Consider the following 12,963-nt stretch of genomic DNA (forward strand, 5'->3'; position numbering starts at 1 on the left):
TTTCCGGCTGCGCGTCGTTCTGCGGGGCTGCGCGTCGAAGTTTCGATCTCACGGCAGGCGTTGCGTCGATTTCTCCTGGGGAGTCGGGCGGCGTTGTCCTTGCGAGGCCGTGCGTCAAAGTTTTGATCTCACGGCAGACGTCACTTCGATTTCTCCTGGGAAGTCGGGCGGCGTTGTCCTTGCGAGGCCGTGCGTCAAAGTTTCGGTCGTCCCGAAGGTGTTGCGTCGATCAGCGTCGGTGTGCGGCGTTTTTCTTGCCGCGGAACAAGCTGTGCGTCGAAAATTTCGGCGCACGGAGCGTCCAAGAGGAAGAGAGAAGTCTTTTTGGTCCTGAGACTTCAGGGAACAGGAGGCAAGCTCTATCCAAGCCCTTGGAGAGCACTTTTACAGCCAGACAAGAGTTCAGCAAGGCAGCAGGCCAACAGCAAGGCAGCAGTCCTTTGTAGAAAAGCAGACAGGTGAGTCCTTTGAGCAGCCAGGCAGTTCTTCTTGGCAGGAAGTAGTTTCCGGTTCAGGTTTCTTCTCCAGCAAGTGTCTGATGAGGTAGGGCAGAGGCCCTGTTTTATACTAAGTTGTGCCTTTGAAGTGGGGGTGACTTCAAAGAGTGTCTAAGAAATGCACCAAGCCCCCTTTCAGTTCAATCCTGTCTGCCAGAGTCCCAGTAGGGGGTGTGGCAGTCCTTTGTGTGAGGGCAGGCCCTCCACCCTCCCAGCCTAGGAAGACCCATTCAAAATGCAGATGTATGCAAGTTAGGCTGAGTACCCTGTGTTTTTCGTGTGTCTGAGTGAATGCACAAGGAGCTGTCAACTAAACCTAGCCAGACGTGGATTGAAGGGCACAACAAGATTTTAGTGCAAAGAAATGCTCACTTTCTAAAAGTGGCATTTCTAGAATAGTAATATTAAATCCGACTTCACCAGTCAGCAGGACTTTATATTACCATTCTGGCCATACTAAATATGACCTTCCTGCTCTTTTCAGATCAGCAGCTGCCACTTCAACAGTGTATGAGGGCTGCCACAATGTTAGACTATGAAGGGAGCAGGCCTCACAGTAGTGTAAAAACGAATTTAGGAGTTTACACTACCAGGACATATAACTACACAGGTACATGTCCTGCCTTTTACCTACACAGCACCCTGCTCTAGGGGTTACCCAGGGCACACATTAGGGATGACTTATATGTAGAAAAAGGGGAGTTCTAGGCTTGGCAAGTACTTTTAAATGCCAAGTCGAAGTGGCAGTGAAACTGCACACACAGGCCCTGCAATGGCAGGCCTGAGACAGTGTTAATGGGCTACTGAAGTGGGTGGCACAACCAGTGCTGCAGGCCCACTAGCAGTATTTAATCTACAGGCCCTAGGCACATATACTGCACTCTACTAGAGACTTATAAGTAAATTAAATAGCCAATCATGGATAAACCAATCAATAGTACCATTTACTCAGAGAGCATATGCACTTTAGCACTGGTTAGCAGTGGTAAAGTGCCCAGAGGTCAAAAGCCAACAACAACAGGTCAGAAAAAATAGGAGGAAGGAGGCAAACAGTTTGGGGATGACCCTGTCAAAAAGCCAGGTCCAACAAGGAGGAAGTAGACACAACATTGAAATCAATCAATTAGTCAATAAAATCAGTGTTTGTAAAGTGCAACTACTCACCCATTAGGGTCTCAAGGCACTGGTGGGGGGAAGTGTAGCATTCACTGGGGTGGTTCTTAGAAAAAACAAGTCTTCAGTTCCTTCATGAAGCTGAGGAGGGTGGTGGTTTGTCTGATGTGGAGAGGAAGGGAGTTCCAGGCGGTGGCTGCAAGGTAGGAAAAGGAAAGAAGACTTGAGTGGTGAGAGTTAAACGGAGATCAAAGATTGAAAAGAAAGAGGATTGCAAGTCGAAGCTACACAGGTCCTGAATGGGCGTCTGTAACAGCCAGTGAGAGGCAGAAATAATTTTTATCTTTTTGCTTTGATCAAGACATTCCAGGTCAATATTTTGGTACGTGAAGAAGATAAATGAACTGAACTTTGTAAAACCTGTAAACTGAGAGAAAGAAAAAAAGAGACAATTGAAAGTAACCTGAAAAGACTTTGATAACCTGATTGAACAAACTGCTAAACTGATTTTGACAAAGCTACCTCTTTTTGACAAGGGTCCTGGAAAAAAGACTGAAAACTGTAAATAACTTCTAAAGAAGATTGAAGATTTTGTTTTGGATTTTTGCTGCATTGCTATGAATTTTTTGCTTCTACTTTCCGATTCTTTACAGATCATGAGTAATCCTAGCCATCCTTATAATCACACTGTGTCTCTGTTTTGTCTTAAAGAACACCATGATAATCATACATCATGCACTATTTGTATGGTCGGGAACCCTGCGCATCCACTCTCCAAAAGCAAAAGACCTCATAGCTGCTAACCCGGAAGCCAATTAACTCTTTGAGCAGAGCAGAGTAGAGTCCCTTCATGCAGCAGACATGTGCAACCATAACTAACTCAACCTCCTTGTCAATCGCCACAGTTTTGTCCCCCATTGCATGGGGCCAAAAGATATTTTGGCTGCTGCTTGGACTATCAGGACGGCCATTAGTGAGGGGTTACCAGTTGGTTAAGAAGGTGCAAGATGGGGCAGTGTTGGTACTTTTCTCTGCCCTTTTGGCCCCATGCCTTCTTGCTCAGCAATTTGAATCAGGAGAACACACACTACTGCTTAAATGATAGCCTGCAACATGTCTAACTAACTAGCGAGCCCAACCCCACACCTGGAGACAGCAGTGATCATGACAATCAGCTACAAACAACTTCAAGGCCAACTGCCCAATGGCTGGAGGAAGAATGGCTCCACAAACAAGCCCTCACCTAACAACACAAGCCGCACTTGTGGTGAACTCCCCCACCCTACCAACTTCTATGTGCACCGTGGCCTCAACCCACCAGACTGGGGAGGGCTACACATACAGGCACCAGAGAACAGTTCGAATTGGTGTTCATCCTACACTACACTCCTAAGGGCTCTCATGACATACTAAATAGAGGTAATCTCTTGCACCTAATCCAACACATCCCAACATCCCAACACTGAATGACCAGACCTAGGCTGACTTAACATCTGTACAGTTCACTTGAATCCCAGAATAAGGAATTTTGGAAAGTACTATAACTATGTGGCTGAGATTGGGCCTCAGAGGCACTATTTTGAGGGAATCAAGGATCTTTGAGGAATGGGGCATTCAGCTGTTAAACAACATCTGGTGAAATACTCCCACGTTACTGTTGCAGGAGCCCCTAAGGCCACACAGGAGCATCCTGAGAGGTGCATTGGGTGCTACCCATGACTGCCATCCAGGTGCTTCAAAAACGGCAGATTACCTGAAAGTATCATGCACCCATTACCAAAGAAATATAAGATACAAGACCATGATGGGTGGAGCCAGTTGGGCATCCTCCATCGTGGCAGCCAAGAGAATTTCTCCTAGCTTTTACCCTCCAGGCCATTTACGATCCCAAAATCCCACAATGGAGCCCACATTTACAATCAGATCATGGAATGTGGCGGGCCTCAGGTCAATTTTGACAAGTAAATCTGCATTGGCATACTTGCTCAGAAGGGATATTCTCTGCCTACCGGAGGTAGGAGTACTTACTTCAATAGTTCTACACAGCTTCTATCAGCTCTTTAAGTCTGAAAACACAACAACTTATTTGGCTGCCCATCAGGACTTCTTTCAATCTTTGTTAAGCATACCAGCAAGAGTGACGCTCTGCCCCTCAACTAAATTTCTCCTGCCTTGTAAGCTGCAATAATTTCAGGGATACCAATCTGCCATTAAAAAACTCCCCTGCTCCTGATAAATCGCTATCATAATGTGCCGAAAGCACTTCTTCTGGATTTTGCCTCACACGAAGTTCTGCTTGCAGGGGACTTTAATATCAGGGATCTACGGAGCACCAGCAACCCTGCCCGCAAAGTCACAGAACAGGCACAAATGAATGACTTCCTGAGTACCCACAAACTAATTTCCGCTGAACAAGCATGCAAGCCCCCCATCACCAGCTGTCCTTTCCCTTCACATTTAACCCCTCGGGTGCTCTGGACGAGCAGGTCTCGTCCTAGGCCACGGTTGCCATGTGCCGCTGATGAGACCAGCTTGTCCTTCAAGTGGCCCCCATGCGCCTTCCACCTCCCCTCCCATGGGCAGGAATCTCTTATCCTTCCATCCCCGCCCCGCCCCTCCCCGTGATGTCTAATGATATCAGTGAGCGAACGCGGGCTGACCTCATCAAAGGTCGCCCCCATGGTGCTTCCAACGCGATCAGAATATAAATACTTGCATTTCACTCCTAAAGGCCAGGTTACTAGAGTCCAGCCGGTTAGGGACAGGTCTCTCTCTGCCAATTCCCACATTTCTGCTGTGTCTCCCACCTTGAGGATAACTTAATTGAAAGGGAACTCAGAAAACTGATGTTGGAAGAGGCCAGGCTGAAGCTTAAACAGCAGCAGCTGGCCTTAGACAGGAAATCTCTGGATGTGGAAAGGGAAAGGCAGAGGTTGGGGTTAGTTCCCCATGGTGGCAGCAGCAGTGTTTTTGATAGCAATCCTGTTAGATAGCAAGACTTCAGAAACCTGCATAAGATAGTCCCCCCCTTACGAGGAGAGGGATGACATTAACACGTGGTTTTCTGTACTTGAGAGGGCCTGTATGGTACAGTTGGTCCCTCAAAGGCAGTGGGCTGCTCTCTTGTGGCTATTTTTCCCTGATAAGGGTACGGATAGGCTCCTTACTGTCAGAGAAAGTGATGCTAATAACTACAAAGTTTTGAAGGATGCACTCTTGGCTTAACCACTAAACAATACATGATTAAGTTCAGAGACACCAGAAAAGAGTCCTCTGAAGACTGGACAGACTTTGTAGACTGTTCAGTGAAGGCCTTGGATGGTTGGTCACATGGCAGTAAGGTGACTGACTATGAAAGCCTGTATAATCTAATCCTGAGAGAGCATAATTTGAACAATTGTGTGTCTGATTTGTTGCACCAGTGCTTGGTAGACTCAGATCTGACCTCTCCCCAAGAATTGGGAAAGAAGGCAGACAAATGGGTCAGAACAAGAGTGAACAGAAAAGTTCATACAGGTGGTGACAAGGATGTCACGAAGAAGGATGGTAAGTCTTCTGACAAGGGTGGGGACAAAGATAAAAAACATTCTGAGTCTTCATCAGGCCCACAAAAATCCTCTGGGGGGGTGGGTCCAAATCCTCTTCTCACAATCATAAAAAGCCTTGGTGTTATTTATGTAAAGTATAAGGCCATTGGGCAAGTAATGCCACTTGTCCAAAGAAAAACACCAAACCTCCCACCACCACAACCCCAACTGCAACCTCTAGTGCCCCTAGTACTAGCAGTGGTGGTGGGAAATCTACTGCAAATAGCCAATCCAAGGGTGTAGCTGGGCTCACTATTGGCAGTGTAGTTGGGGTTGGTCTTGTTAGGGAGACCACAGAGGCTGTTTTAGTCTCTGATGGTGGCATTGACTTTGCCACCTTGGTTGCTTGTCCACTTAATATGGGTAAGTACAAGCAACTACCCCTAATTAACGGTGTTGAGGTTGAGGCCTACAGGTACACAGGAGCCAGTGTAACTATGGTTATAGAGAAACTGGTCCTCCCTGATCAACACCTACTTGGTCAGCAGAACCAAGTGACTGATCTCAAGATAACACACTTAGCCACCCCACGGCTGTTGTGAATATCAACTGGGAGTGGGGGGTTACTGGTCCAAAGAAAGTTGTGGTAGCCACTGAATTACCTGTAGATTGCTTACTGGGCAATGATTTGGAGACATCAGCTTGGGCTGAAGTGGAGTTGGAGGTTCATGCAGCAATGCTGGGCATTCCTAGGCATATTTTGGCTTTGACAAGGGCTCAGGCCAAAAAGCAAAAAGGACAGGGAAACTTGGATCCTGGAACAATGGACCATGTGCTCCCAAAAGCTAGGGGTTGGAAGGGCAAATCCTTGCCCACTATCCCTCCCTCACCAGAAGATTCCCCTATGAGAAAGAGGAATCCTCTCCCTGTGCAGAACCTACACCAGATGAGCTGGCAGCAGACACTGCTGAGCTTTTGGGTGCGGAGGGGCAGCTAGGGAAGAGCTGAGTGTGCCACAGCAGACCTGTCCCACACTATAGGGTTTGAGACAGCAAGCTGTCAAGCAGCAGAATGGGGATGTCAGTGATAGCCATACAGTGTATTGGGAAGACAACTTCCTGTATACTGAGTCAAGGGACAATAAACCTGGAGCTGCCAGGAGATTGGTCATTCCCTTGCAATACAGAGAGTTTCTTCTTACCTTGGCACATGACATTCCCTTGGCTGCGCATTTGGGCCAAAGTAAAATTTGGGACAGGCTTGTTCCCCTGTTTCACTGGCCTCATATGTCAGAGGACACCAAAGAGTTTTGTCGCTCTTGTGTGACCTGCCAAGCCAGTGGCAAGACTGGTGGCACCCCAAAGGCCCCCTTAATTCCACTCCCAGTGGTTGGAGTGCATTTTGAAAGGGTAGGGGTTGACATAGTTGGCCCCCTTTAGTTGGCCCCCTTGACCCTCCAACAGCTTCAGGCAATAGGTTTATCCTGGTGGTAGTGGACCATGCCACTAGGTACCCTGAAGCCATCCCCTTAAGGACCACTACAGTGGCAAAGGCCCTCCTGGGAATCTTTTCCAGAGTAGGCTTCCCTAAGGAAGTGGTGTCAGACAGAGGTAGTACCTTCATGTCTGCATACCTCAAGGCAATGTGGAAGGAGTGTGGTGTAACATACAAGTTCACTACTCCTTATCATCCACAAACAAATGGTCTGGTTGAGAGGTGTAATAAAACTCTCAAAGGTATGATAATGGGACTCCCTGAAAAACTCAGAAGGAGATGGGATGTCCTGTTACCTTGCCTCATTTTTTCTTACAGGGAGGTACCCCAAAAAGGAGTGGGCTTTAGCCCCTTTGAACTCCCCTTTGGGCACCCTGTGAGTGGTCCCCTTGCACTTGTGAAGGAGGGTTGGGAACAACCTTTAAAAGCTCCTAAACAGGACATTGTGGACTATGTACTTGGCCTAAGATCAAGAATGGCTGAGTACATGAAAAAGGCCAGTAAAATCCTTCAGGCCAGCCAGGAGCTGCAAAAGCAATGGCATGACCAGAAGGCTGTCCTGACTCAGTACCACCCAGGACAGAAGGTGTGGGTATTGGAGCCTGTGGCCCCAAGAGCACTCCAGGACAAATGGAGTGGACCCCATCTAATTGTTGAGAAAAAGGGTGAGGTTACCTACTTGGTAGACCTGGGCACTGCCAGGAGTCCCTTTAGGGTACTCCATGTCAACCGCCTAAAACCCTACTATGACAGGGCTGATCTCACACTGCTCATGGCAACTGATGAGGGACAGGAAGAAGAGAGTGACCCTCTCCCTGATCTCTTCACCACCACTGAAGCTGATGGCTTAGTGGAGGGAATGGTACTTGCAGAGTGTCTGACTGCTGAGCAGAAAGATAACTGTGCAAATCTTTTAAGTCAGTTTTCTGAACTCTTCTCACTGATACCAGGTACCACTACTTGGTGTGAGCATACAATCAACACTGGAGACCGTTTACCTGTCAAACGTAAGATCTATAGGCAGCCTGACCATGGGACTGCATTAAACAAGAGTTTCAGAAAATGTTAGACTTAGCAGTGATTGAGCCTTCAGAAAGCCCATGGGCTAGCCCAGTGGTGGTGGTTCCAAAACCTCACAGTAAGGATGGAAAAAGAGAGATGAGGTTTTGTGTTGACTTTAGAGGGCTCAACCAAGTAACAAAGACATATGCTCACCCTATACCCAGGGCAGATGAGCTGATTGATACACCGGCTTCTGCCAACTATCTGAGCCTTTTTGACTTAACTGCAGGGTATTGTCAGATTAAGTTATCAGAAGATGCAAAACCTAAAACTGCATTCTCAAACCATTGGAGGGCACTATCAATTCACTGTGATGCCCTTTGGTCTGAAGAATGCACCTGCCACATTTCAAAGGTTGGTGAACACAGTCCTGCAAGTGTGAGAAGCTTTTAGTGCAGCATATCTGGATGATATAGCTGTCTTTAGCTCCACCTGGGATGATCACCTGGTCCACCTGTGGAAAGTTTTGGAGGCTCTTCAAAAGGCAGTCCTCACTATCAAGGCCTCAAGGTGCCAGATAGGACAGGGGAAAGAGGTTTATCGGGGCTACCTGGTAGGTGGGGAACAGATTGCACCACTGCAGGGGAAGATCCAGACCATTATGGAATGGGCTCCCCCTACAACTCAAACCCTGGTGAGAGCATTTTTAGGCCTCACAGGGTACTATAGGAGGTTTATTAAGAATTATGGCTCCATTGCAGCTCCTCTTAATGACCTCACTAGTAAAAAGATGCCTAAAAAGGTATTACGGACAGCTAGCTGTCAAAAAGCTTTTGATGAGCTCAGACAGGCCATGTGCTCTGCACCTGTCCTAAAAAGCCCTTGCTACTCCAAAAAGTTCATAGTCCAGACTAATGCTTCTGAATTAGGGGTTGGGGCAGTGCTATCACAGCTTAATATTGAGGGCAAGGATCAACCTGTTGCTTTTAACAGCAGGAGGTTGACCCCTAGAGAAAAGCGTTGGTCTGCCATAGAGAGGGAGGCCTTTGCTGTGGTCTGGGCACTGAAAAAGTTGAGACCATAGCAGTTTGGTACTCACTTTATTGTTCAGACAGACCACAGACCTCTACTTTAGCTAAAACAAATGAAAGGTGAAAACCCTAAATTGTTGAGGTGGTCCATATCCCTACAGAGAATGGACTATACAGTGGAACATAGACCTGGGAGTACCCACTCCAATGCAGATGGACTATCCAGATATTTCCACTTAGACAATGGAGACTCATCTGGGCAAGGTTAGCCTTATTGTCCCTCGTTTGGGGGGGGGGGTTGTGCAGGAAAGTACCATCTTGCCTGGCATGTTACCCCCATTTTTAATGTATACATGTTAGTTTTTGCCTGTGTCACTGGGATCCTGCTAGCCAGGACCCCAGTGCTCATAAAGTGTGCCCTGTATGTGTTCCCTGTGTGGTGCCTAACTGTATCACTGAGGCTCTGCTAACCAGAACCTCACTGCTATGCTCTCTCTGTTCTTTTAAAATTGTCACTGTAGGCTAGTGACTAATTATACCAATTCTGACTGGCACACTGGAACACCCTTATAGTCCCCTAGTATATGGTACCTAGGTACCCAGGGTATTGGGGTTACAGGAGATCCCTATGGGCTGCAGCATTTCTTTTGCCACCCATAGGGAGCTCAGACAATTCTTACACAGGACTGCCACTGCAGCCTGAGTGAAATAACGTCCACGTTATTTCACAGCCATTTTACACTGCACTTAAGTAACTTATAAGTCACCTATGTGTCTAACCCTCACTTATTGAAGGTTAGGTGCAAAGATACTTAGTGGAAGGGCACCCTGGCACTAGCCAAGATGCCCCCACATTGTTCAGGGCAATTTCCCCAGACTTTGTGAGTGCGGGGACACCATTACACACGTGCACTACATATAGGTCAATACCTGTATGTAGGGTCACCATGGTAACTCCAAACATGGCCATGTAACATGTCTAGGATCATGGAATTGTCACCCCAATACCATTCTGGTATTGGGGGGACAATTCTATGCATCTCCGGGTCTCCAGCATAGAGCCCGGGTACTGCCAAACTAACTTTCTTGGGTTTTCTCTACAGCTACCGCTGCTGCCAACCCTCAGACAGGTTTCTGCCCCCCGGGCCTGGGCAGCCCAGTCCCAGGAAGGCAAAACAAAGGGTTTCCTCTGAGAGAGGGTGTTACACCCTCTCCCTTTGGAAATAGGTGTGAAGGGCCTGAGAGGATTAGCCTCCCCTGGCCTCTGGAAATGCTTCGAAGGGCACAGATGGTGCCCTCCTTGCATAAGCCAGTCTACATCGGTTCAGGGATCCCCCCAGCCCTGCTCTGGCGCAAAACTGGACAAAGGAAAGGGGAGTGACCACTCCCCTGACCCGCACCTCCCAGGGGAGGTGCCAAGAGCTCCTCCAGTGTGTCCCAGACCTCTGCCATCATGGATGCAGAGGTGTGAGGGCACAATGGACAGCTCTGAGTGGCCAGTGCCAGCAGGTGATGTCAGAGACCCCTCCTGATAGGTGCTTACCTTTCTCTGTAGCAATCCTCCTCTGAGGGCTATTTAGGGTCTCTCCTGTGGGCAGCTCACCAGATAACGAATGCAAGAGCTCACCAGAGTTCGTCTGCACTTCCCTCTTCGACTTCTGCCAAGGATCGACCGCTGACTGCTCCAGGACACCTGCACAACTGCAACATTGTAGCGCCTCATACTGCCGGCTTTCTCAACTGTTTCCTGGTGGTGCATGCTCTGAGGGCTGTCTGCCTTTACCCTGCACTGAGGCCAAGAAGAAATCTCCAGTGGGTCGACGAAATCTTCCCCCTGCCAACGCAAGCACAAAACGTCTGCATCACTAGTCTTCTGGGTCCCCTCTCATCTTGACGAGCGTGGTCCCTGGAACACAGGAGCTGGGTCTAAGTGTCCCCGACAGTCCAGTGGCCCTTCTGTCCAAATTTGGTGGAGGTAAGTCCTTGCCTCCCCACACCAGACAGTAATCCTGTGTACTGCATGAACTGCAGCTGCTAGGGCTTCTGTGCACTTTTGCAAGACTTCCTTCGTGCACAGCCTAGCCCAGGTCCCCAGCTCTCCATCCCTGCATTGCCGAACTTGCTGAGTTGGACTCCGACTTCGTGGGACCCTCTTTTGTTGTGCTGAGTTGACTGTTGTGCTCAGAACTACTGAACGCCTGTTCAGGTGCTTCTGCGGGTGCTACCTGCTTTTGCAAGACTCTCAGTGTTGCTGAGTGCCCCCTCTGTCTCCTCCTCCAAGGGACGACCTCCTGGTCCTTCCTGGGCCCTGGCAGCACCCAAAATCCTCAATAGCGACTCTTGCAGCTAGCAAGGCTTGTTTACGTTTTTTCTGTGTGGAAACAACTTTGCGTCCTCCAGCACGCCGTGGGACATCTTCTGACCAAAGGAGAAGTTCCTGGCACCTTCCGTCGTTGAAGAATCTTTGGCTTCTTCCACCCGGAGGCAGCCTTTTTGCACCTTCAACCGGGGTTTAGGGGGCTCCTGCCCCCCCGGACACTTGCGTGACTCTTGGACTTGGTCCCCTTCCTTTGCAGGTCCTCAGGTCCAGGAATCCGTCTTCAGTGCTTTGCAGTCAGTTGTTGTCCTTGCAGAATCCCTTATCTCGCCTTTACTGCCTTTCTGGGGTAGTAGGGTAACTTTACTCCTACTTTTCAGGGTCTTGGGGTGGGGTATCTTGGACACCCATAGTGTTTTCTTACACTCCCAGTGACCCTCTACACATTACACTAGGCCTGGGGTCCATTTGTGGTTCGCATCCACTTTTGGAGTATAGGGTTTGTGTTGTCCCTAGGCCTATTTTTCCCTATTTCATTCTATTGTGTTCTACAGTGTTTGCACTACTTTTCTAACTGTTTACTTACTTGATTTTGGTTGTGTGTGTATATTCTGTGTATTTTACTTACCTCCTAGGGGGGTATATCCTCTGAGATACTTTTGGCATTTTGTCACTAAAATAAAGTGCCTTTATTTTTAGTAACTCTGAGTATTGTGTTTTCTTATGATATAGTTCTAAATGATATAAGCAGTATAGTAGGAGCTTTGCATGTCTCCTAGTTCAGCCTAAGCTGCTCTGCTATAGCTACCTCTATCAGCCTAAGCTGCTAGAACACCACTATTCTACTAATAAGGGATAACTGGACCTGGCACAAGGTGTAAGTACCACAAGGTACCCACTATAAGCCAGGCCAGCCTCCTACACTCCCCTCAGATTCCAGAACTTTGCAGCACGGAAATGTGATGAAAAAGTGTTTTTTTGCCAAATTTTGAGGTTTGCTAAGGATTCTGGGTAACAGAAGCTGGTGAGAGTGCCACAGGTTACCCCATCCTGGGTTTCCCGAGGTGTCTAGTTTTCACAAATGCACAGGTTTGGTAGGTTTCCCTAGGTGCTGGCTGAGCTAGAGGCCAAAATCCACAGCTAGGAACTTTTCCAAAAGACACATCAGATTTCAATGTAAAAATATGATGTGTCCATGTTGCGTTTCCTGTCGTGGCATTTGGTCTACCCATACAAGTGAGGTACCCTTTTTATCAGGAGACTTGGGGGAACAGAGAATAGAAGAACAAATGTTATTGCCCCTTGTCTTTCTCTACATTTTTTCCTTCCAAATGTAAGACAATGTGTAAAAAAGATGTCTAATTGCGAAATGCGCTGTAATTCACATGCTAGTATGGGTACCCCGGAATTCAATTCAGAGATGTGTAAATAACCACTGATTCTCAGCACCTTGTCATGTGCCCATTTTGGAAATACAAATGTTTCCTTGATACCTATTTTTCACTCTTTATATGTCACCAAATGAATTGCTGTATACTGAAAACCCATTGCAAGATGCAGCTCCTTTATTGGCTCTGGGTACTTAGGGTTCTTGGTGAACCTACAAGCCCTGTATATTCCCGTCAACCAGAATAGTCCAGCAGATGTAACAGTATATTGCTTTCAAAAATGTGCTATAGCAGGAAAAACCTATAGAAGAAAAGGTGAACCGAAATGGCTCTTTTTTCACCTCAATTTTAATATATTTTTATTTCAGCTCTTTTTTTCTGTGGGAAAACCTTGAAGGATCTACACAAATAACCCCTTGCTGAATTTAGAAATATGTCTACTTTTCAGAAATGTTCGGATGTCCAGGATCCATCATTGGTTTCACATCCATTTCTGTCACTAACTGGAAGGAGGCTGAAAGCACAAAAAATTGTGAAAATGGGGTATATCCCAGTAAAATGCCAAAATTGTGTCGAAAATTGTGGTTTTTTGAT

Source organism: Pleurodeles waltl, chromosome 9, assembly GCF_031143425.1.
Source record: "Pleurodeles waltl isolate 20211129_DDA chromosome 9, aPleWal1.hap1.20221129, whole genome shotgun sequence".
Taxonomy (NCBI): Eukaryota; Metazoa; Chordata; class Amphibia; order Caudata; family Salamandridae; genus Pleurodeles; species Pleurodeles waltl.